This window comes from Pongo abelii, chromosome 7, assembly GCF_028885655.2.
Source record: "Pongo abelii isolate AG06213 chromosome 7, NHGRI_mPonAbe1-v2.0_pri, whole genome shotgun sequence".
Lineage (NCBI taxonomy): Eukaryota > Metazoa > Chordata > Mammalia > Primates > Hominidae > Pongo > Pongo abelii.
The window spans coordinates 68,180,953-68,205,196 of NC_071992.2; the positions used below are offsets into that span (position 1 = coordinate 68,180,953).

General features: G+C 43.0%; 1 pseudogene; it reads left to right on the forward strand.

Moving 5' to 3' along the window:
• Positions 1-19,318: 19,318 nt before the first annotated feature.
• LOC100439009 (mitogen-activated protein kinase 6-like) lies at positions 19,319-22,530 on the forward strand (annotated as a pseudogene).
• Positions 22,531-24,244: the final 1,714 nt, after the last annotated feature.

Sequence of the window (24,244 nt, forward strand, 5' to 3'; positions counted from 1 at the left end):
AGTGATTATTTCTAAGATGGCCTGCAACCATATGATTTGATTGAGCATGTAGATGGGGGTTCAGTATCCTTATGAGCCATCTTGTGCCCATATGGCTGGCCTATAGTACTGTACAACCTTTTCAGGGGGCCACTTATTATCTTTTTAATGTTTTATAGCTATACTTTTTTTTTTCTCAGAAGGCATAGACAGGGAAACTTAGGAGCTCACCTGTTTGTAAAAGCCTTTTCCTAGCGAGCAACACAGTATTTCTTAATAATAGAAGTTTTTAAGAGCCAGACGCTTGAGCTTGTGGGCGTCTGTTTGGGGAAAGAGTCAGTTAAAGTAAAGTTATCTTGAGGCATTAACTTTTTTGCTTCTCAAGGCCATTGGTCTCTTATGTTAGCCTTTCTACAAACATAACATGAGGAAATGCCTAGGCTGCTGGCAATGTTTTCAGCTAGCTGAATAAATAGGTTTGTTTGGGTTTTTTTGGTTTTTTTTTTGTTTTTTTTGTTTTTTTGCTAAAGGAGGAGGCTCTGGTAACTTCTAGTTTATATGCTCAAAGAATGAGTTAAAGACGGCCGGGTGCGGTGGCTCACACTTGTAATCCCAGCACTTTGGGAAGCTGAGGCGAGTGGATCACGAGGTCAGGAGATCGAGACCATGGTGAAAACCCCGTCTCTACTAAAAATACAAAAAATTAGCCGGGTGTGGTGGCAGGCGCCTGTAGTCCCAGCTACTCAGAGAGGCTGAGGCAGGAGAATGGCCTGAACCCGGGAGGCCAAGTGCAGTGAGCCGAGATCGCACCACTGCACTCCAGCCTGGCTGACAGAGCGAGACTCCGTCTCAAAAAAAAAAAAAAAGAATGACTTAAAGACTCAGAATTGTTGCTGGGCCAGACAGGTTTGGGTTCCTTGACCAAGTGGTATGTGTACAGTGGGGACACCTTTCTATAGGTGTTTCTTTTAGCATGGTTAAGGGGGGTAATAACAACAAAATAGTGTACAGCATATTTATATCCAGCAAGGACAAAAGAGGTCCTTACCTGAGAAAAAGGTTGAGCACAGTGACAGAACAATAGGGAAACAGTTAGTATACAGGAAAACCCTAGTCCTAAGATTTCTAACTACATTATTTGCTTGCCGAGTCCTCAAGCTTCCACCGTGCTTAGACTAGTCAGCTTCTGGTGTATGACTAGAGCAGGGCTTGTTGTTTCTTCAAGCTTCAGCGGTACATAGACTGGTCAGCCTCCGGAGTGACCGGAGCAGGGCTGTCATCCTCAGCAGCAGCTTGGTCTCATCTCAGGATTAGCTAGGTTGTATGATCTGGGTCTTGCTGGCTGGTTCACTTGTCCTGAGCTGCTGGTGTTAGCCGATGGTGGTGTATCCAAGACATAACACCTGCAACTTTAACAGCAGTGGGAGTGGATAAGATTACAGTATAGGGCCCACCCTATATGAGACCTAGAGAAATTAGATTCTACCTTTTAACTTAAACAGATTTACCAGATTTAAAGAGGTGTCAGGCTTATAGGCATTTTCATGTATTTAATTATGAACACTTTGTATGGCTATTTCTAAAGCCTGCATTTGCTTTCTTAAGGTTAATTCCTTTAGTTCCTGGAGGTCACCTTTAATTTGACCTATGATTTGGGAATGGCTGACCGAACAAAATCTCATAGGGCAAATACCCAGTTTGCTTGGTGGGGGTGTACCTGACTTGGAGGAGGACCATAGGCAAAAACCTGATTCTATTTCAAATGAATTTCCTGGCAATATTTCTTCAGTAGCTTCTTGAGTGTCCAGTTCATGTGTTCTACTTTTTCCTGAACTTTTCAGCTGATAGGCTGTATGTAACTTTTATTTTATTTTTAACAATCTTGTTAAATCTTGCACTATTTCAGCTACAAATGCCGGCCTATTGTCTGACTTTAAAGTTAGAGGCAGTCTAAACCTGGGGATAATGTTTTTTAACAGTATTTTAGTCACTTCTCATACTTTTTCTGTCCTGATAGGGAAAGCTTCAACTTATTCTGAAAAGGAGCAAACAAGAACTAGCATGTACTGATAGCTGCCAGCATGGGGCAGTTCTGTAAAGTTTATAAGCAAGTTTTCACAAGGCATGGCTCCTTCTTCTGTTCAGTTTCCTAGAGGAGGGTTTTTTTTTTTCTTTTTTTCTTTCTTTGTAATTTTATCTAGTGGCTTAGCTATCAGTGAGAAATTGGAATCCAGATACGGCAGAATTTTGCTGCCTTTAACTTCTAATGTGACCATGGGCTCCTGGGAGCCTAATGAGAAGGTGCCCAGTCTGTCCTAGTCCTTACATCCTTTAGCTCCTGCCAGCCTGATCAGATCAGTATTTGGTTCCTCCAAGGTGGGGCAGCACTTGGCCATTTCCCTCATTGTCTTCTGAACATTTATCCTTCCAGCATCCCTTTTTGCATCTCACACATTAATTTCTTTCTAGCCTTGTCCGGCTCTTGAATCCCTGCCTAACTTGATTTCTTCCACATCTACATCTGCGTCTACGTCCTCTCACATTGCTAAGCTCTCTTTCTATAAGAGCCGTTGCCAACAGATTGGGCTTTTTCTTAAGACTTTAATTTACTTTCCTTTTTTGTTCCTGAGTTCTCCTGCTCCTTTGGTCAGCCAGTGGGGCCATGCAACGGCACGGCCTTGCCCCTGCACACTGCTGTCTGTCTCTCGTTTCTTTCTGATTTTTTTGCCTTTTTTTCTTGCTCACATTTTTATTTTTTCCTTTCTTTTTCCTTTGTTCTTCTCCTAATACCGGTCTCCAGCCCCATTTTATTCAGATACAGCTGGGCTGGGGAGGTGGACTTAACCCTTGGCGTGCCTAGCTGCTGCACTTGTTGCTTTTGCTTTTTCCTGTTTTGTTCCCTGGTCACAGTTAAGACAGACCTTGGTAGCTACTTTTACAGACTGGGTGGTATTCATGCCTGCAGCTTCTGCTTGATGTCACCCTGGGCTTTCCTTACAAATGAAGTATTTACCATATGCTGATTTTCAGCAGTCTCAGGGTTAAATGGGGTGTAAAGCCAGAATGCTTCACAGAGTTTTTCATAAAACTGACTTAGCCTTTCTTCAGCTCCCTGAAGCACTTCTGAAATCTTCCTTATATTAATTGCTTTCCTTCTACTAACTCTTAGCCCCTGCAGAAGTGCCTCTTGGTACCTCTGCAAACATTGAAGCTGAGTTGCATCCTCCGGGTCCTTTTTGTCCTTTCCCCAGAGTTCAACAGGCCCTTTTTCTTTATATAATGCTCCATGCACTTACTTGGAGGGTTAAAAAGGCATACCGAGAGTCAGTGTAAATGTTTACAGTCTTACCTTCACTGAGTTCTAAGGCCCGAATTAAAGCAATGAGCTCGGCTTTCTGGGCTGAAGTGCCTTGGGGCAACGATCTGGCTTCAACAATAGTCTCCAGGGTTCCACCGCATATCCTGCACATCTCTCTCCTTGTGGGTTGATAAAGCTGCTCCTGTCCACATATAGCTTCCAGTCTACTGATGCCCAAGGCTGGTCCCAGAGGTCAGGTCTGCTGGAGTAAACTGGGTCGAACACTTCCACACAGTTATGCACGACAGGGCTCTCTGATACTGGGAGCAAGGTGGCGGGGTTCTGAGTGTTTCCAGTTTAGCAGATCAGTGGTTGAAAAGGGCTGATAGATGAAAGTCTGTTGCCCCCCCTCCGGATGTGGCCCTGGTCATCATAATAGATAGGTCCTCGCATCTCTGTGAGAGGCATTTGCATAGCTCGAGCACAACCAGATCTGAGATGGCCCGCTTGACTATCTTGACTTCCTTCCCTGGCCTCTGGAGGCTCTGATCCTCGTGAGACCTGGGGCATGTTAGCTCCTGAATCTGGTTTCTGAGGTGGCCGTTGGCCTCGGTAAATTGGGGGTAGGCTGGGACATAGGGAAAAAGAATTTCTGTTGCCTTTGGCAGCTCCTGTAAAACTGGCTTCTCTTGCTGTCTCTGGGACTCCCCTTTTAACTCTGCATCTGCTGGCGAAGCTGCTCTTACTTTCGCTTTTGGCTTTTTTGCAATAAGCCATTAAACAGGGCTGGATCTATGCCAGTTTTGTCTATATTATATTTAGCCATAAGTCAATATAAAGGAATTTGATCTGGGTACACTGGCTGTCCTCCAACCCTTGTCACCACCTTAAATACATGGCCAATTGTTCCTTGTCTAAAGTTCCTTCAGTCAGCCATCTAACACCAAAAGAAGGCAATTTTAATTCACAGAGAGTTCTCAACCTCTGGGGGGTTAACTTAACTCTATAATCCTCTGCAAAACCTTTCTTAAGGTTCTGTAACGTGCACTCCAATAGAGTAAGTTTTGATGTTTTGATGACTTTTCTTTTATTCCTCCTTTTATGACGCAGCACATTCACTCTTGCACACTCGCTCTTCCTCTCCTTTTGGCCGACTACACCATCTCCTATTATGGGAGTTTTCAGATGCTGCTTGGCTTTGGAGAGGTCCTTATTCCCACTGCAACTCTGAGCTGTAGGGCAGCTCCTATTAGTGGTATGTAGATCGCCACTAGTCTTAGGCGGCCCGACACTTTCACGGAGCACACAGTTCACACTAAGAGATCTGTGACTCCCCACTTCACAGCTGATAAGCCTAATTAGGCCCCTCCATTCACACACTTTCATACACTTTCAGTTCCTATGTTCATAATTGGGGTGGCGAGCCACTCTTGCCACAAGAAGGGAAAAAGGGCAAAGGGTAAAAGGTCACTCACTCATCAAGAAATTAACACCAAATCAGAATCAAAACCAAAACCAAAGTGCCAATAAATGCACACCTGTTCATCAAGCAATTCAAGCCAAGTCAAAATCAAAACCAAAACCAAAGTGCCAATAAAGGCACACTGGGGGTGATCAGGCCATGCTTCCACTCAAATGGAGTGGGCAACTTCCTAAGACCAGTCTTACCATATTCCAGATGTCCAACTTCAAGCGTCAGTTCCTTCCCAGTGTTCAGCCACTGTGCTGATCCTCCACGGAGGCCTGTGGTGCACTGCTCTGATGAGACATTCCACCGGGGCAATGCCTACCTGGGAGTGTTCTCAGGATCTGCGTCACTCAAGCCAGCTAGGGTCCCCCGAAAGGATGCTCCACAGGGCAGGCAAAAGCTGCCTAAGGGGCAGCCTCACCTTGCTTCCTGGTCAGGGAACCAAGAAATGTAGCAGGATGAGCTGCAGACAAAACTCCTCAGACACTGGGTTAAAGAAGGAAGTTGCTTTATTCAGCTGGGAGCTTCAGCAGACTTGCATCTTAAGAGCTGAACACCCCAAAAAAAAATTCTTGGCCTTTTTAAGGGCTTAAAACTTTAAGGGGTCTATGTGAAAGGGTCACAAGCACGGGGAACGTGACCGGGGGCTACATGCATCAGCTAACAGAACAGAAAGTTTTATGATGCTTCTCATACAATGTCTGGAATTTACAGATAACACAAGTAGTTGGGGTCAGGGGTTGATATTATTATTATTATTTTTTTAATCATCAGGGCAGGGGGGTGGCCTCAAGGTCATCTGGCTATTTATCTCACTTATTTTCTTTTTAACTTTTTGCTTTCTCCTTTTTCTCCTGTCTTATAAACTAGGCAAGGCAGGGAGCAGCCAGAGAAGTGGTGGTCTCCTTCCTCACTATGACTCAAAAAAAAAAAAAACAAGAGTCCTTTCAAAATATTATGGCTCATTGACAATGCACTTGGTCACTCAAGAGTCCTGACAGAGAGGTACAAGGATATTTTCAGACCTGCAAACACAACATCCCTTCTGAAGCCCATGGTTCAAGGACTAATTCCAACTTTCAAGTCTTGTTATTTAAGAAATACATTCCCTAACACTGTAACTGCCATAGATGGTGATTCCTCTGATGGACTAGAAAAGGAAATTGAAAACATTCTGGAAAACACTTTTCTAGATGCCATTCTAGAACATTCATGATTCATGACATCAAAATATCAACATTAACTGTAGTTTGGAAGAAGTTAATTTTAACCTTCACAGGTGATTTTGAGGGGTTCAAGGTTTCACTGGAGGAAGCAACAGCAGATGTGATAGAAATAGCAAGAGAACTAGAAGTGGAGCCTGAAGGTGGGACTGAATTTCTACAATCTCATGATAAACCTTGAATAGATGAGGAATAGCTTCTTATGAAGGAGGAGAAAATAAAGTGGTTTCTTAAGATAGAATCTACTCTTGGTGAAGGTGCTGTGAACATTGTTGTAATAACAATAAAGGACTTAGAATACTGCATAAACTTAGTTGATAAAGCAGCAGCAGAGTTTGAGAGGGTTGGCTCCAATTTTGAAAGAAGTTCTACTGCAGGTAAAATGCTATAAAACAGCCTTGTATGCTACAGAGAAGTCTTTCATGAAAGGAAGAGTCAATGGCTCTGGCAAACTCCATTGTTGTCTTAAGAAACTGCCATAGCTACCACAACCTTCAGCAACCACCACCCTGATCATTCAGCAGCCATCAACATCAAAGCAAGACCCTTCACCAGCAAAAAGATGATGGTTTGCTGAAGGCTCAGATCATTGTTAGCATTTTTAGCAATAAAATATTTTTTAATTAAGATATGTACATTATTTTTTATACATAATACAAATGCACACTCAATAGATTACAGTGCAGTGTAAGCATAACTTTTATATGAACTAGGGAAAAAATGTATGTGACTCATTTTATTGCAATATTTGCTTTACTGCAGTGGTCTGGAATGGAACCCACAATATTTTTGGGGTATACCTGTCACAGTCTGTGCTTATATAGCACTTCATAGTTGTAATTTATTTCATCATTACAATGGCCTTATGATGCTAGTATATTATTGTTCCACTTTCACAGATAAACGAATTGATGCACAGAGAGGCTAAACATATCATCCCCGAAAGTCACACAGCTCTTAAGAAACAGAGCTGATTTGGAACCTAGGATATTTGGCTCCAGAAACTGTGCTCTTAACACTCAGCAAGGTGTCATTTTTTTTTTGATATAAATACATGAATGAGTAAATAATTCAATGGTGGAGAAGAGACACTTCCTTACAGAAGAATGTAACACACATAGGTAATCCCCAACCAGGAGGTGTAGCTGAGTCTTTTTTATTATTATTAAGTATTTATTGATCATTCTTGGGTGTTTCTTGGAGAGGGGGATATGGGAGGGTCATAGGATAATAGTGGAGAGAAGGTCAGGAGATAAACACATGAACAAAGGTCTCTGGTTTTCCTAGGCAGAGGTCCCTGCGGCCTTCCGCAGTGTTTGTGTCCCCGGGTACTTGAGATTAGGGAGTGGTGATGACTCTTAAGGAGCATGCTGCCTTCAAGCATCTGTTTAACAAAGCACATCTTGCACCGCCCTTAATCCATTTAACCCTGAGTTGACACAGCACATGTTTCAGAGAGCAGGGGGCTGGGGGAAAGGCCATAGATCAATAGCATCCCAAGGCAGAAGAACTTCTCCTAGTCAGAACAAAATGGAGTCTCCTATGCCCACCTCTTTCTACTCAGACACAGCAACAATCTGATCTCTCCTTCCTTTCCCCACACTTCCCCCCTTTCTTTTCAACATAACCGCCATCATCCTCATGGCCCGCTCCCGATGGTCGCTGTCTCTTAGGAGCTGTTGGGTACACCTCCCAGACAGGGCTGCCGGGCAGAGGCGCTCCTCACTTCCCAGACGGGGTGGCCAGGCAGAGGCGCTCCTCACTTCCCAGACGGGGTGGCCGGGCAGAGGCACTCCTCACCTCCCGGACAGGGCGGCTGGGCAGAGGCGCTCCTCACTTCCTCCCAGACGGGGTGGCAGCCAGGCAGAGGCACTCCTCACCTCCCAGATGGGGCAGCCGGGCAGAAGCACTCCTCACTTCCCAGAGTGGGCGGCCGGGCAGAGATGCTCCTCACTTCCTCCCAGACAGGGCGGCCAGGCAGAGGCGCTCCTCACTTCCCAGACGGGGCAGCCGGGCAGAGGTGCTCCTCACATCCCAGATAGGGGCGGCTGGGCAGAGGTCCTCCTCACTTCCCAGATGGGGCGGCCGGGCAGAGGCGCTCCTCACTTCCTCCCAGACGGGGTGGCAGCCAGGCAGAGGCGCTCCTCACCTCCCAGACAGGGCGGCCGGGCAGAGGCGCTCCTCACTTCCCAGATGGGGCGGCCGGGCAGAAGTCCTCCTCACTTCCCAGACGGGGCAGCCAGGCAGAGGTGCTCCTCACTTCCTCCCAGAGGGGGCGGCAGCCAGGCAGAGGCGCTCCTCACTTCCCAGACAGGGCGGCTGGGCAGAGGCGCTCCTCACTTCCTCCCAGACGGGGCGGCCGGGCAGAGGCGCTCCTCACTTCCCAGACAGGGTGGCCGAGCAGATGTGCTCCTCATCTCCCAGACGGGCGGCCGGGCAGAGGTGCTCCTCACTTCCTCCCAGACGGGGAGGCGGCCGGGCAGAGGCGCTCCTCACTTCCCAGACAGGGCGGCCAGGCAGAGGCGCTCCTCACTTTCCAGACAGGGTGGCCAGGTAGAGGCGCTCCTCACTTCCTCCCAGACGGGGTGGCAGCCGGGCAGAGGCGCTCCTCACCTCCCAGATGGGGCGGCTGGGCAGAGGTGCTCCTCACATCCCAGACGATGGGCGGCGGGGCAGAGACGCTCCTCACTTCCTAAACAGGATGGCGGCTGGGCAGAGGCTCTCCTCACTTCTCATACGGGGCGGCCGGGCAGAGGGGCTCCTCACATCCCAGACGATGGGCGGCCAGGCAGAGATGCTCCTCACTTCCTAGATGGGGTGGCAGCAGGGCAGAGGCTGTAATCTTAGCACTTTAGGAGGCCAAGGCAGGCGGCTGGGAGGTGGAGGCTGTAACGAGCCAAGATCACGCCACTGCACTCCAGCCTGAGCAACATTGAGCATTGAGTGAGCGAGACTCCGTCTGCAATCCCAGCACCTCGGGAGGCCGAGGCGGGCAGATCACTGGAGGCCAGGAGCTGGATACCAGCCCGGTCAACATGGCGAAAGCCCATCTCTGCCAAAAATACAAAGACCAGTCAGGCATGGTGGCGTGCGCCTGCAATCCCAGGCACTCAGCAGGCCGAGGCAGGAGAATCACAGGAGCCCGAGGCAGGGAGGTTGCAGCGAGCCGAGATCACGGCAGTACAGTCCAGCTTTGGCAACAGAGGGAGACCGAAGAAAGAAGGAGAGGGAGACAGAAAAATGAAGGAGAGGGAGACCAAAGAAAGGGGAGGGGAGAGGGAGAGGGAGAGGGAGAGGGAGAGGGCAGCAAGGTGTCATTTATTGACCAACAGCTGGTCTGCCTCACCATGCCTTGCTTAGTTTATCATTTGCCTTCAGTCTCCTGCAGGCACCTGCCCACCTCTCTATGGGGCTGTTGGTGCCTGGGCCAGCTGATCCACATGAAGGTTCTAGGATCACACCATTGGTGACTGGTTAAGGGGCCCATGTGATGTGGTCATTAAAACAAAACTTGGCTTCTGGTGCTTTCCTCATAATGTACTCTAGCTCCTAGCAAGACAACTTTCTCTAGGCCATGTCCCCCCTTACATTTTACCCCCAGAATCTAGAGAGCTGTCCCCATTCTCAGACCTTCCACTAATGACTGGGTTCCCAAGCACCTTTCAGGGAGTGAGGGGAATTAAAGGAGATGTGCTCATGAAAGTAGTTAAAAATCTATAAATCACAAAGAGACTATAAGTTATTATAAAATTTCATGTTTTTATAAGCCTCCAGAATAGTAGAAAGCATGTATTCTTACAAATATTTGTTAAATAATGAATCAATACATATATTCACCATGAGCTGAAAATGCTTCAAAACTTTTAAAAAATCTAAACCTTAATCAAGGTCTTGTGATAGCAGCAACAGAGCTCTAATGCGATTTGGGTGACTTTGGACTACCTATCTTTACTAACATTTACCAAACTCAGACTCACATCTTCAGAAATTAGAAAATACACTCCATCTTTGCTATTCGCTGATTCAAGGTTTGTGAATTCATCTGCTTACTAAAATGTATTTGTCACTCCAAAGTCAATATTCACAGTGTTTGTACAGTCCTTGCAGATATGGACAGAGAGGCAAAAAATTTGAGAAACCCAACGCACGCTCCCAGCTGAAGTCAAACCCTCTGCCTTCTTGTTTCAGCTCTCACACTGCAAACAAGTATCCTCCCCACATTCTATTTGGTGTCATGTTTTTTGCATTTTGAGGGGCTTTTTGCTGATGATTCTGCTATTTAAAATAACACCCTAACTATGGTGCTGTCTATGGTTCCTAAGTGCAAGAAAGCTGTGGTGTTATTTAAGGGGAAAAATACATGCATTAAATAAGCTTCCTTCAGACATGAGTTATGGTGCTGTTGTCCATGAGTTCAATGTTAATGAATCAATGATATGTATTAAGCAAGGTGTCTTTAAATAGAAACACACAAAAAGCAAGCTCATGTATTGATCAATGGACAAAAATATTTTCACTAGAGGCATGCAGTGACCTAACCCTGTATTTTTCCTGGGAGCAATGCTTCTGTATTTACTAATTCAGAGTTCACAGCGACATTATAGAATACAACTGCCACTAATAAGAAGAAGCAACTGTATATTTCTAAGAGAATAATCACATAACAGAAAACATTGATTTTTTAAAATCCCAGTAGCTAGCAAGAAGCCTTTTCTGGACAAAATCTATAGTTCAAGCATTCAAATCTCCATGTCATAATTTATCCCAGGATTTATTTCATCTGCTCCAAGCCACCCAGAAAATAACCTGCTCTATAGTGTTCTGTGGCTGATGCCCAATTGATGAGAGTCCCTGTTATACAGCTACTCAGAGCTCTGAGTACTGATAGGATAAAGAGCTGCAATTATCCAGGCATGGTGTCTCATGCCTGTGGTCCAGCTACTCAGGAGAGAGGCCGGAGGATCACTTAGGTCCCAGAAGTTCAAGGTTGCAGTGAGCGATGATCTGATGGTGCCACTGCACTCCAGCCTGGGTGACAAAGCATGACCCCGTCTCTTAAAAACTAAAATAAAATAGCTATAAACAGTATTTTATAATTTATCATAATCTCGAAGGTAGTGGAATAAAAAGTTAACATTTAATTCACAGCCCAAGTAAAGGGCAATATTTGATGAGGTGTTTTCTTCATGGGACTTGGATCTGGTTTTCAGATGCCTATTTCTCCTCTTCTCTTTCTAGTCAACACCCCATACACCGGGAATCCTCTGAATCCATCCAACATTCAATCTACCTATGAAGGCTCAGCCCAAGCCCTCCTTTCCTCTTTCCTCACTCCATCTTTTTCCTTCCTTCTCTTCTCCCACGAATGATTATTGAGCAGCTAATGGATGCCAAGCCTTGCTGTAAGCACTAACGATACAGAAAGTGAGGCCCCTGAGCTTATGGGCTTCATTCCATGAGAGGCGGACAGTAAAAAGCAAGGGCCATAAAGGAAATGAACAAGAGCTGCAGGTGGGGAGGGGAGGAGGGGACACAGCAGATGACAGGTCAGGCTGTGTGATGAGGTGATGGAAGAGGTCAGCTTTCGGGGTTGGATGAGGCCAGAGGCAGGAGAAGGACACTCCAGGAAACATCAAGTGTGAAACCTCAAGGTGGGCAGGAGCTCACAGTGCCCACAGCATGGTAAGGAAGCCAGGGCGGTGGAGCACGTCGGTGAGGGCGAGACCAGACATGCAGCACCACAAAGGAAACAAACTTCCCGCCGCAGCTCCATCCACACGTCCAATCTCATCCTGACCGCGACTGCGCGGCCCAGAAATGGTTATGCTGCCCCAGAGTACCAGGGTGAAATGTCAGTTCTGATGGGTGTATATTTTAGTCACAGCTTCATTACCATGGAAACCTATGGACACTGTGTTCTTACTTTGAACCTGGCAGCGGGGGTGTATGAGGCCAGCTCCGGGGTAGGTGCTGCTGCTTCTGCCTGGATGCCTGAAGATTGCCCTTGTTTTCTGCAAGGTTAATGACTTCGTGAGGATTGAATTCAGGGTCAGCAATTCTTTATCTGCTTTCTCTTGAGCACAGCGTGATCTTTAACCCATGCACCTGGCTCTTCATTAAGGAGATTTTTGTTTTATTTTATACTCACATGATTATTTTTCTGTCCCATTTGGTGAACTCTGTCCTCCCAGCACTCTATCATTTAGCTGGATTATTTTGTCTTCTCTATCAATTACTTTTTGCTCTCAATGAATTCATCCTTTTCAGTTTTCTCTGGATTCCTGTTGATTAGCTCAAGCCAGTTATTTATCATTTTGTGTTCAGCTGCGCCTATTTTCCTCTTAGCTCTTCTCAGTATAGGTAATAGTTCTGGGATGATGTTGTTTGGGTTCTTAACCTGTTCCTTTAGTTCTGTTATATTCATCCCAGTTTTATCAGCTTTTTTTTCTTTTCTTTTTTTTTTTTTTTTGAAACAGAGTCTCACTCTGTCACCCAGGCTGGGGTGCAGTGGCATGATCTCTGCTCACTGCTGCAACCTCCACCTCTCAGGTCCAAGCAATTCTCCTGCCTCAGCCTCCCAAGTAGCTGGGACTACATGCGCATGCCACCATGCCCAGCTAATTTTTGTATTTTTAGTAGAGACAGGGTTTCACCATGTTGGCCAGGATGGTCTTGATCTCTTGACCTCGTGATCTGCCCACCTCGGCCTTTCAAAGGGCTGGGATTAGAGGCATGAGCCACAGCACCCAGCCCTTATCAGCTTTTCTTTAAGGCCTTATTGAATGTAAGCTTTCCAGGGTTTTCTATAGTGTAAATTACTGGAGTGGAATTTCCTCTGTTTTTGGATTTTCCAGATGATAGGCTGACCCCTCACTGTCCTGGTGCATTTTTCTTCACGTTCAGAACTTGTCTCTTGGTGCTCCTCCTGGGCAGGGTGCTCATGACCGGACTCTACCTGCTGATGTACAGTGCGGGAGGCATCTCTTTGTTCTCCCCCTCAGCACTATAGTTTGAAGCCTAAGAAGATCTAGCTGTACACACTTTCCTCTAACCTGAAGGCACAGGAGAACAGATGGAGAAGCCCAGCAGAGGCCCAGCACAGGCTCTGTGAGGATGCCTGGGCTCCACTCTCTCTTCAGAGGATAACAGCAGATGGTGGATCATTCCCCTAAGTCAGGGAAGGGCCTGAGAATGTGCTTCTCCCATTTCTCCAACATTTCTGCTGCCCACCAAACAGAAGAGAGCAAAAACAACAATGCCCATGTAGTTCACTTTTATCTTGAGTCTCGGGTGGGAGTAGCTGACCCTTACCTAGGGGTACTACATGTGCATGCTGTCTTAATTAGTTTAAATATATTAACCAATTTTAACCCTTACAGCTTCACTTTGAGGTGAGAGCTGTTTTCATCCCCATTTTACAGATGAAGAAGCTGAGTCACTGAGAAGTTAAGTTAGAGGTTAGGTTATGCCCAAAATCACATAACTAGAGGTAGAAGCTGTCTGACTTCAAAATCTGTGCTCTCAGATACTATCCTAGACTGGGTCCCAGGTTTCATGTTTCTCTTTCACTGGCCACCATCAGTGCAGGAAGCCTCATCCCCCCATCAGCCAGCCTGCTCCTGGATCTTAGTCAAGATACTCCTAGGAAGCAGCTCCCCAGGACGGAGGTAGTAGCAATGCCCTCTACTTCATTTTTCAGACTAACTTCACTAATTCTTCCTCCACCTGCCACTAAACTTTCTCATCATCTGCATTCCCTATACTCAGTGGATTCATGTGCTCCCCACTTAAAGTAGAAACTAGAAACAATAGAATAATCCTTGATTCAGATTTCTACTATACCTTCCTGAATTAATCACCAAGTGCCAAATATTTTACTTTCTAAAATTTTCTCAGATCTATCCCTTTCTCTCCATGCTTGGTACAACTATGTTAGCAGAAACCTTCATGAGTTACCATTTGATTATTGCAACAGTTTTTCTGCCTCTTATCTTGTGCCTTGCAAATCTGTCTTTCACGCAACAGCTGGTGTAATCTATTTAAATAAAATCTGGAGTCCCTTGATGAAAAATCTTCAATGGTCTCCTGTAGCCGGCACCTTCCTAGTATGGTGTGTGCAAGGCCAACCTCGACCCATCCTCTGTACCTCTCTAGCCTTATCTCCTTACTCAAGTGCTCGGCTTTGGGATCTCTGGAATAACTACAGTTGTTGTGGGGTTTTTTGTTTTTGTTTGTGTTTTTAATTAGACAAGGTCTCACTCTTTCACCCAGGCTGGAGAGCAGTGGTGCTGTCACGGCTCACTGCAGCCTGGAACTGCTGGACTTAAGTGACCCTCCCTTGGAAGGACCTTCCTGCCCTGTTCATCACTTTCTGAAGTCAGTAGTGTTAGATTTTGTTCATTGTGTGACTTGTGGTGGTAAATTTGGGGGCAGGAAGGAAGAGAGTTTAGGGAGTCTGAGGCTTTGGGGTTTATTTTACAATTTTTGACCATTTTACCAGGTACTAAGTGACAGAGATTCTATGATCCATTTTCATTCTGCCGTGTTTGCCCAGATGTTTCTGAGAGAAGTCTTTATCTTTTTTGAAGGCATAATAGGGATATGTGGGATAAAACAGAAGCACAGAGGCAGGGCTCCTACTCCCTCGGTTCTGATTAGGAAAGGCTTCTTACAGAATGTTGACTCTTGAGCTGAGACTCAAAGGATACATGAGAATCAGATAGGTGAAACCATTGTAGAAATGTATTTGAGAATGATGTACAAGGCAGAGAATCTAGAAACAGCAGTTGTATAAACAGAACTAGGCCAGGCATGGTGGCTCACACCTGTCATCTCAGCACTTTGGGAGGCTGAAACAAGAGGATTGCTAGAGGCCAGGAGTTCAAGAACAGCCTAGGCAACACAATGAGACCCCCCTACTCTCCAAAATCTTCCAAAATTCACTGTGTGGTGGTACATGCCTGTGGTCCCAGCTACTCAGGAGGCCGAGTTGGGAAGATCACTTGAGTCCAGCAGTTCGAGGCTGCACTGAGCCGTGATGGTATCACTACACTCCAGCCTGGGTGAAAAAGCAAGACCTTGTCTAATTAAAAGCAAAAACTGGCCTTTCAGCTGGAACCACCATCTTCCAGTAATTCACCAAAATGACGAACACAAAGGGAAAGAGGAGAGACACCTGGCAGGTGTTCTCTAGGCCTTTTAGAAGACATGGAGTTGGCTGAGCAAGGTGGCTCATGCCTGTAATCCCAGCACTTTGGGAGGCCAAGGCAGGTGGATTGCCTGAGCTCAGGAATTCACAACCAGCCTGGGCAACATGGTGAAACCATCTGTACTAAAATACAAAAAATTAGCCAGGCGTGGCAGCATGCACCTGTAGTCCCAGCTACTCAGGAGGCTGAGGCAAGAGAATTGCTTGAACCTGGGAGGTGTAGGTTGCAGTGAGCCGAGATCATGCCACTGCACTCCAGCCTGGGTGACAGAGTGAGACTCCATCTCAAAAAAACAAACAACAAAAAAAAACATGGAGTTGTTCCTTTGGCCATGTTTATGCAAATCTGTAAGAGAGGTGGTATTGTAGATATCAAGGGAAGGGGTACTGTTCAAAAAGGAATGCCCCACAAGTGTTACCATCACAAAATGAAGAGTCTGCAGTGTTGCCCAGCATGCCATTGGCATTGTTGTAACAAACAAGTTAAGGGCAAGATTCTTGCCAAGAGAATTAATGTGCATATTGAGCACATTAAGCACTCTTAAGAGCCTAGATAGCTTCCTGAAACTCCTGAAGTAACATGATCAGAAAAAGAAAGAAGCCAAAGAGAAAGGTACCTGTGTTCAACTGAAGCACCAGCCTGCTCCACCCAGAGACACGCACTGTATGAGAACCAGTGGGAAGGAGCCTGAGCTGAGGAAGCTATTCCCTATGGATTCATGGCATATTAAGTGTTTAAATGAAATAAAATAAAAGACCTCTGGACTGTAAAAATGTTTCTCTTCATTGAGTAGAAGTGTGGTGTCTCCTCCTCCAAAGAAATATTTAAAGCAAATTTGAATTTTGTCCTAATTCATTCTGTGATTTACTATTCAAATTTAATGTATTTCTTGCTGAAAGATGTAAGGTGGCTTATTGCGCAACAAATTACTCAATTGATTAGAAAACAGCCAGATATTAATTATGAAATATTTGTACTGATTTGAAGATAGTCCCTCTAAATCATCATGGAAGCACTAAAATAATTTACAAAAACAAAAATAAATATAGTTCAGAGATCCTAAAGCCTAGCTCTTGTGTAAGAAGATGAGCCTAGAGAAATACAGAGGACAGGTCAAGGTTGACTTTGTACACAACATAGTAGGGAAGTTGCTGGCTATCGGAAGCCATTGAAGACTTTTGATCAAGGGACTTCAGGTTTTGTCTAAATATATCATACCAGCTGTTATGTGAAAGGAGATTTTGCAAGGCACAAGATAAAAGGCAGAAAAACTAGTCGATAAACTATTGCAATAATCTAATGGGTAAACTCATGAAGGTTTCTATCAAGATAGTTGTGCCAAGTATGGCAAGAATGAAATAGATCCGAGAAAATTTTAGAAAGCAAAATATTTGACATTTGGTGATTAATTCAGGCACAGTAGAAATCTGAATCAAAGATGACTCTATTATTTCTAGTTTCTAACTTAAGTGGGTAGCAAGTGAAACCACTGAGTATGGGGAATGCAGATGATGGGAAAATTTAGTGGTAGGTGAAGGAAGAATTAGTGAATTTAGTTTGAAAAATGTACAGTTTGTGTTGCCTATTGCATATGAAATATCCAAGAAGAAATATCAGCCTCTATCCAGAAGAGATTTCTTTCTCCAATAACATTTTTACATGCATACTCTTCTGGTATTTACCAAAAACTTTCTTATATACAAAATGTACATTTGAGCCTAGTTTTTCTTGCTGGATTGCAAACTTGATTATAGGAGTCATATTGTGTAATTTATTTTTATAAGCTCCAGAGTGCCTGTATAGCACAAAGCCTTGCATGTAATTGGTGCTTAATTTATGTAATGAGTTAAAAGATGGCTAGAAGGATAAATGCATGGATGGATGCATGGATGAATGGTTGGATGGATGGATGATGGCTCATGAATGGATGCATGGATGGATGGGTTGATGCATGGATGGATGGATGGTTGGATGGATGGATGGATGGATGGATGATGGATGATCAGGGATGGATGGATGGTTGCATGGATGGATGGATGGATGATGGCTCATGGATGGATAGATGAATGCACTGACAAATGGAGTAATGACTTCAAGCAGACTCTACAGATATGAGGTGACAGAAAAAAATATGAAAAATAGAACCCAAGTAAAAGAATTCTAAACCAATATTTGCTACCAGAAAATATGAGTTTTGTTTTATGTTTGTTTAAATTTATAAGCTGGATGTCTTTCAGAGAATTAAATTTATCAAAGAATCAGAAAAAAGAGTAGTCTTAAACTATAAAGTAAGATAGATTTATGTAGCTGCTAGGAAGCATTTAGACTTATGAAACACATTAAGGGTGAGGCAACATGATTAGCAGTGTTAATAGTACTGAAGGTGATTTCTATGGTAACTCAGTATATCAATTATGTGCACATTATTATTTCAAAAGATAATTTTTCAAACTACAATCTCATAACCTGTAAAAATTAAAATATCCATTAAACAGCTCAATTACCTCTGCTGTTTAATGGGTAGCTAGGTTTCCATTAAGGATTCATGTTCAGTTCATTCTTGTTGATGATTTCCCTCTTGTACTTCTTCACCCTCCTGCAGCTTCAGATTACACTCGTGACAAGCTCCCTTTCTAGCATGAATGTACATTTCATAATTATTATTATTATAGAAATTATGTTTGACCTGATTGGTCTGTAGGAAATGAACTGCTCACCTTTTAGAATCAATAGCCATTTAATACATCAGCAAAGTAATTAGCTAAAGAGCAGCCCAATACCCTGAGGCTAATCATCCACCTCTAAAAGGTAGATAATTTATTCCCTCTCTACTAGTGAAGTGAGCCCTAGTATTATTTACAGAGAGAAATCCTTAGATTTCCCAGCAATTAAATTCAACTATTGTCCTTTAGAGTCAAAGTTAGTATTTCAAGTGAAAGCACATCCCACCCTCCTTCTCAACACAACCACCTTTAGAACAACTTGGGCTTGAATTTTCCACACTCTTTGACCTTGAACAAGTTTCCTAACATCTCTGAGCCCATATTCGTATCCATAAAATAATCTTATAAGGTTATTGTGTGTGTTCATGAGACAATATATGCAAAGACCAGCATATAGAAATGATCCATCAGTATCACCTTGACTAATGATGGATTGTGAGATTAAATCTACATAGACAGACTTTCCCGTATGGAAGCAGTGCCATTCCACTACTGAATTTAGCTGATGCAATTTCCTGGTTTCCAATTTCCACCTGCATCACAAACATAAAGTCTTCTAGCCTGGTTTGGTTCTGGAAGCATCAACCAAAGCTCCCCACAGATACAGACAGTCTACTTCCACCCCACGCAATCCTCCCCTGCCCACCAAAGAACACACATTTAAAAAAGACCAGAGTTGGGTTGCGGTTATACGGCAGCAACTGCGGCAAAGTGAGAGCCTGGAGACCTGAGCCCACACTAGGGGCTGTCTGCCAGCCCCGCATTCCCTCGAGGAGTCAGAGAAGTCCCATTGTGTCAGAGTAAGATGGACAGTAGCTTTGATTGTGAGTGTGCTTCGCTGGAGCCACCTGATCCTAACAAAAGACATCTTCTGTTAAGCAACAGCTGCCAGGGCTTCCTGTTGAAATATACAGCAACAAAGGAAGCAAAGAAGCAAAACGGAAATGGTGCCTACCAGCTCCTTAGAATAACACTGCTCAGGACTAGTCCAACACTGAATGTATCTGTACTGTGAGGAGAATGTTCATAGAAGCCTGTTGTGTGCATATTTATTCACGTTTGTTAAATGTTAAATCGTTTAGCACAGTAATATGAGTGCACAATATGTCATTTCTTTCCATTTGAGTTTCTTGAGTGTTTTCTTTAAATGTCTGTAGAGTTTCTGCCCCTTTCTTGAGCTATGAGTACTGCAATCTTTTTAATTCTCAATATGAGTAGAGCTTTTTGATTTCAGTCTAAGGGGAACTCAACAGGCCTGTTTGGCATATGCAGTGAATATTAAGAAACCGTCTTGCTGTGGAAGCATAATTATTTTTCTTCTCCCTTTTTGAAAGATCTTTCCTTTTGATGCCAGTTTTCTTCCTTGTTTACACAAGTTCAACATTTTGAAAAGAAAAGGCAATAGTAAGGGTTTCAAAATGGCAGAGAAATTTGAAAGTTTCATGAACATTCTGGGTTCTAGGTATATAGACTTAAAACCATTGAGTTATAGAGGCAATGGCTTGGTTTTTTCTGCTGTAGACAATGACTGTGACAAAAGAGTGGCCATCAAGAAAATTGTCCTTACTGATCCCCAGAGTGTCAACATGCTCTACATGATATCAAAATTATTAGAAGACCCTAATAACACTGTGAAAGTGTCTGAAATTCTTGGTCCCAGTGGAAGCCAATTAACAGATGATGTGGGGTCTCTTACAGAACTGAACAGTGTTTACATTGCTCAGGAGTACATGGAGACAGACTTGGCTAATGTGCTGGAGCAGGGCCCTTTACTGGAAGAGCATGCCAGGCTTTTCATGTATCAGCTGCTACTGGGGCTCAAGTATATTCACTCTGCAAACGTACTGCACAGAGATCTCAAACCAGCTATTCTTTCCATTAATACTGAAAACTTGGTGCTGAAGATAGGTGACTTTGGTCTTGCACGGATCATGGATCCTCATTATTCCCATAAGCATCATCTTTCTGAAGGATTGATTACTAAATGATACAGATCTCCACATCATTTACTTTCTCATAACAATTATACTAAAGCCATTGACATGTGGGCTGCAGGCTGCATCTTTTCGAAATGCTGACTGGTAAAATCCTTTTTGCAGGTGCACATGAACTTGAACAGATGCAGCTGATTTTAGAATCTATTCCTGTTGTACATGAGAAAGATTGTCAGGAGCTTCTCAGCATAACTCCAGTTTACATTAGAAAAGACATGACTGAGCCAAACAAACCTTTAACTCAGCTGCTTCCAGAAATTAGTTGAGAAGCACTGGGCTTCCTGAAACAAATTTTGACATTTAGCCCCATGAATCAGTTAACAGCAGAAGCACTCTCCTATCCTTACATGAGCTGTTGTGGGAAGTCAGGGACCCTGAATGCAGGGACCAGCTGAAGCCACGGCAGAAGAATATAAATTGTGAAGATTTCATGGACATTTATTAGTTCCCCAAATTAGTACTTTTGTAATTTCTTACGCCTGTCTTTACTGCAATCTTTGAACATAAATTGTGAAGATTTCATGGACATTTATCACTTACTCAGTCAATACTCTTATAATTTCCTATGCCTGTCTTTACTTTAATCTCTTAATCTCATCATCTTCATAATCTGAGGATGTAGGTTGCCTCGAGACCCTGTGATGATTGCATTAACTGCAAAAACTGTTTGTAAAACATGTGTGTTTGAACAATATGAAATCTGGGCATCCTAAAAAAGAACAGGATAACAGCACTTTTCAGGGAACAAGGGAAATAACCATAAGGTCTGACTGCCTGTGGGGCCGGGCAGAACAGTCATATCTCTCTTCTTGCAGAAAGCGAATAGGAGAAATATCGCTGAATTCTTTTCCCAGCAAGGAATAACCCTGGGGAAGGAATGCATTCCCAGGGGAGGTCTATGGACAGCCGCTCTGGGAGTGTCTGCCTTATGCAGTTGAAGATAAGGGATGAAATCTGCCCTGGTCTCTTGCAGTGCCTTCAGGCTTGCTAGGATTAGGAAATTCCAGCCTGGCAAATTCTAGTCAGACTGGTTGTCTGCTCTCGAACCTTGTTTCCTGTTAAGATGTTTATCAATGACAATGCATGCCCAGCAGGACATGAAACCTCATCAGTAATTCTAATTTTGCCCTGGCCTTGTGATCTTGCTCTGCCTCTCTGCCTTTGTGATCTTTTATTGCCCTTTGAAGCATGTGATCTTTGTGACTTACTCCCTCTTCGTACCCCCCTCCCCTTTTGAAATCCCTAATAAAAACTTGCTGGTTTTGTGGCTCAAGGGGCATCACAGAACCTACCAATAGGTGATGTCACCCCTGGAGGCCCAGCTGTAAAATTTCTCTCTTTTGTACTCCTTCTCTTTATTTCTCAGACTGGCCGACACTTAGGGACAATAGAAAAGAATGTACATTGAAATATTGGGGGCTAGTTCCCCTGAAAATGAGCATATGTTCTTTTCCAATGGATGAACTAATTTCAAGTCATCCTTTTCATATTGAAGATAAAGTTGATGATGTTTTACTTATGGATGAAACTCACAGTCACATATATAACTGGGAAAGGTACCATAATTGTCAGTTTTCAGAGCATGATTGGCCTATACATAACAAATTTGATATTGATTAAGTTCAGCTTGATCCAAGATCTCTGTCTTATGTCACTGATGAAGAAGTACAATTTGATCCCTGAAAATATTTGAATGGAGATCAGGAAAAGTATCTGGAGGATCCTGCTTTTGATACCAATTACTCTACTGAGCCTTGTGAGCCAGATCATCATGAAAACAAATACTGTCATCTGGAGTGTAGCCATGTTTGTAACTACAAAATAAGGTCATCATCATATTTAGATAACTTAGTTTGGAGAGAGTGAAGTTAACCATTACTATGAAGACAGGCTTATTATAGATCTTTCCAACTGGAAAGAACAAAGCAAAGAAAAAATCTGATAAGAAAGGCAAATCAGAATGTGAAAGGAATGGATTGGTTAAAGTCCAGATAGCACTAGAGGAAGCATCAAAGCAACTGGCTGGAAAAGAAAAAGAAAAGAATCAGGGATTTGACTTTGATCCCATTATTGCAGGAACCATTCAACTTAGTTCCCAAAATGAGCCTACTGATGTTGTTGATAAATTAAATGACTTGAATAGCTCGGTGTTCCAACAAGAACTGAAAAGTTTGATATCAAAGTCAGTAAGCCAAGAAAAACAGGAAAAAGGAATGACAAATCTGGCTCAATTAGAAGCCTTGTACCAATATTCTTGGGACAGCCAGTTTGTGAGTGGTGGGGAGGACTGTTTTCTCATAAATCAATTTTGTGAGGTAAGGAAGGATGAACAAGTTGAGAAGGAAAACACTTAGACCAGTTACTTGGACAAGTTCTTTAGCAGGAAAGAAGATCCTGAAATGCTGGAAACTGAGCCAGTAGAGGACGAGAAGCTTGGGGAGAGAGGAAATGAGGAAGGATTTCTGAACAACAGTGGGGAGTTCCTCTCTAACAAGCAGCTCGAGTCCATAGGCATCTGCAGTTTCACAGTCCAGTTAGGTCACCACTTAAGTCAATACAGGAACACCTTCTGCTATGAAATCTTCCCCTCAAATTCCTCATCAAACATAGGCAGCATTCTGAAACATCTGAGCTAAAACATTCAGCAGACATTTATCTTTGAATTCTTCATGAAATGTGTTTTGCCTTTTTTTTATCGCTAGTGTTTAAGTCACTTTTTACTTGAATCAGATGGTGTCATTTAGTAAGGGTTGTATTAGTTGGTTTATTTTATTATTGGTTTTTAAAATCCAGACTTTTTTTCTACATGTGAGATGGTTTTCATTTTAACTGGCATGTCGTTTGCACACAAAATTAAAGAATAAAGGAAAATAATGCAACACAAGGGGAGACGAAATTCGCTAAGACATGTAAAGAACATTCCTTCATAGAGCGACAATCTGTTTTACAGGAAACAAACCTTGCCTTGAAATTTACACAGTGAGACTCTACATAATTGCATTAAAATATCTATTTTTTTCCAAAAACATTTTTCACTCATGAGTATTTTCAAGTTTTTCATAGCGTACACATTTCTTAAAAGACGATACCAGCAGCAATTGAAAATGAATGCCAAATTTGGTACACATGTGTTATCTACCTCAAGGAGAGAAGAGTAATTAGCAAAACATATACCACCCACAGTGCTTCACAATACGCACTTCTATTTAGCCAGTGTTTATTGTAGTAAACTATTCTTAATAAGACTCACTCACTGTTTATAAATGCTCTGGTATGCATTCTTTACAGTGAAGTGTTACTATATCACATCTTATTGATTTTAGCATATCAGTATATTTTCTGTATTTAATTATAAAAATTAATTTGGTTTTAAAAATTTATTTGCAAATACACTTTTTCAATTTGACACTATGGTTTGTTGCCTACCTAGCTTAGTATATAATGTCAGCTTATCCTAAGGCTGTCCACATACTTAATTTACTTAAGTGTTCATTTTAAGTAACATGCTCACTATATATAGGAATTTGTATTTTGTAGGTGCTTGGTCTATCTACAAAGAAAAATTAGGAAATGCTTTATTGTAAAATGCTCCTAGAAGTCTTAATTGTGTTTATTTAAAAAAAAAAAAACTAATGTTAGACTTGTGTGCATGGAAGTAATTAAGGTATATCGTTATTGTAGTTTAAAAGTTGTACATGATAAGATATTTTGATTTTAGTGTATATTTTTACTGAATGATCTATTCCCCATCCCAAGGCAAGCATGAATAAAATTAGGTTAAACGTAGCATGTGGCATCACAGTCTCTTAGAATTTGTTTCATCTATTTTATTTTATTGCATACTATCTGCATCTTCAGTTATCCTATCTGAAGAAAAAGAACAAATAAAACATGGCCAGCAAAAAAAATAAAATAAAAGACCAGAGTCGGTGAAAGAGAGAAATGCTAAGGATGGTAAGAAGTGAAATGGGTCAGATTTCACTGCTTGCAGATTTGACTGCTGTCCACGCAGACTGTGCTTCTCCTTTAGCCCAACACAATGTAGTTTTCTCTTCCCACCTCTCTGCCTGAACCTGTTCTATTTCATTATTCTTTAATAGCCAGTCCTGCTAAGCTGAACTTATCATCGTTTATAATAAACAATGTTGTCTATATCTTTATTTATTCTGAAAACTTCTATCAAGCAGCTATTTTGGGCCAGGCTATAAGTAGATATGGGTTCTGCCCTCCAGCACTTACCCGCGAGAGGGGAGAGCCTAGGTGCACACAGAAAAAGGACAATACAATACTGAGCATGCTGTGGGATTAGGAACATAAGCGCTTTGCACCCACTCACCACTGGTACCACCT